This window comes from Micromys minutus (assembly GCF_963924665.1).
Source record: "Micromys minutus genome assembly, chromosome: 29".
Taxonomy (NCBI): Eukaryota; Metazoa; Chordata; class Mammalia; order Rodentia; family Muridae; genus Micromys; species Micromys minutus.
In genome coordinates this window covers 9,473,240-9,475,306 of record NC_137964.1, presented here as the reverse complement: position 1 = coordinate 9,475,306, position 2,067 = coordinate 9,473,240, and positions in this window count along the sequence as shown.

The following is a 2,067-nucleotide window of genomic DNA, read 5'->3' as shown; positions in this document are numbered from 1 at the left end:
TTTCCTATTTTTGTGCCTATTGTTCAGACACAAGAATAAAGTGTTTAAATGTTATCTATTTGTTGTGTTTGATTTTTTTTTTTTTTTTTTTTTTGGTTTGTTGTTGCTTGATACAAGACTATATGTACTGCAGGCTATCTCAAACACAGTGTAGCTCAGTATAGTTTTAAACACATGGTCCTCCTACCTCTACCCCCCAAGTGCTGGGACTACAGGCTGTGCCACCAGGTCCTGCTTTTGTCACCATTTAGTATCCCCACCCCAGGAAGGTCATAATGTGCTCCTGGAAAAAATAATGCACATGTACACTTTCATTTAAGCATGAATTACACAATGTTTTTTGCTGTGAGTTCAATGTTAACAATCAATGGTGCACATTAAGTGAGGCATCTCTTAAGAGAAGTACCCAAAGAGCTGGGTTGTATGTTGATTGATCAAGACTGTGTCTAGAGGCTCCCATGAAAACCGAGCCCTGGATTGCTAATACATAAGGTGCCTTTACAGGATGGAACTTCCTCAGAGAACAAGAAAGGGGATTCATTCTGCTCTCAATGAGTGATTAATATAGAAATAATTTGTGTAGTAAGCCTGCAAACCATAGTGCCATAGCGTGTCCTTTGGGCTTCCCAGATAGCCTCAGGCTGGCCACCTTTCATGTGCCCAGTATACACGCGCTGAGCTGCCGCACAGCTGTCAGAGAAGCTGAGTCTAGGTCATTTACAAAAAGGCTTTGAAGTTGGAAAGTCCAAGTTACCAGCACACAGTTGGCAAGACCCTCTCACTACATCATCCCATGAGAGAAGAGAGGACACGTACTTGCCTACATAGGTGACTGAGTAGTAGCTCAAACTTGCAGCCTCAAACCCCTTCCTACCTGCCAGTCACATGGGGAGACTTCTGTGACTCATTCTCATTGCTCATGGGGCTCTACCACCCAGTGGGGTCTCATTGGGATTAAGATTCCAGCTCATGATTTAAGGGGGACTCAGTTTCCCCCACAGCATTCCTCTCTGTTTTTACTCTGTCTTAAGTCACATCCCTGCCACCAGATGAAAATCAAACCTGTTCCTTTGGCCGTGGCTTAGTCCTCTCTGATTGCTCGTTCCGCACCCATCCACCACCACCAATGATAAACATCAGAGCGCCAGTTTGCCACCACCACACAAGCCATACCCACGTACAATCCCCTCGTGGCTTAGCAATGAGATGACCCCGCCCCCAAGGACACTGAACAGTAGGATAACCAGGAAGGCCATAGAGTCGGTATCTACATAGTTGGGCGGAGAAATGTCATTACCTCCGTGCTAGCTGGTTTATTGTCAACTTGATACAAGCTAGAGTCATCCGAGAAAAAGGAATATCGATGAAGTAATTGCCTCCATTAGACTGGCCTGGAAGAAAGACTGGGGCATTTTCTTGGTTAATAATTTACATGGAAGGTCCAGCCCACAGTAGGCTAGGCCACCCTGGACAGGCGGTCTTCGTTGTATAAGAAAACAGGCTGGGCAAGGCATGAGAAGCAAGCCAGTAACCAGTGTCCTTCCATGGCCTGTACCTTCAGGTTTCTATCTCAAGTTTCTGGCCTGCTGTCCCTCAGAGATAGACTATATTGGAGAAACATAAATCAAATTAAACTCTTTCTCTCCTCAAGTTGGTTTTGGTTAAAAAAAAATCAGCATAGTGACAGAAAGCCAAGCTAGAACAATCTCTTAAAGAGCTGTCCTACTAGTCTTTCCAATCAACAGGGCAAGAGGTACCTAACTTACCCCAACCCCCACCAAAGGAGAATACCTAACCCTATCCCGACCCTCACCAACAGAAGAGTAACCCACCCCCATCCCCACCAAAGGAGGGTACCTAACCCTACCCCAACCCTCATCAACAGGAGAGTAACCCACCCCCATCCTCACCAAAGGAGGATACCTAACCCATCCAAACCTCACCAAAGGAGGGTACCTAACCCACCCCTACCCACACCAAAGGAAGGTATCTAACCCACCCCCATCCTCACCAAAGGAGGGTACCTAACCCACCCCCACCCTCACCAACAAAAGAGTACCTAACTCA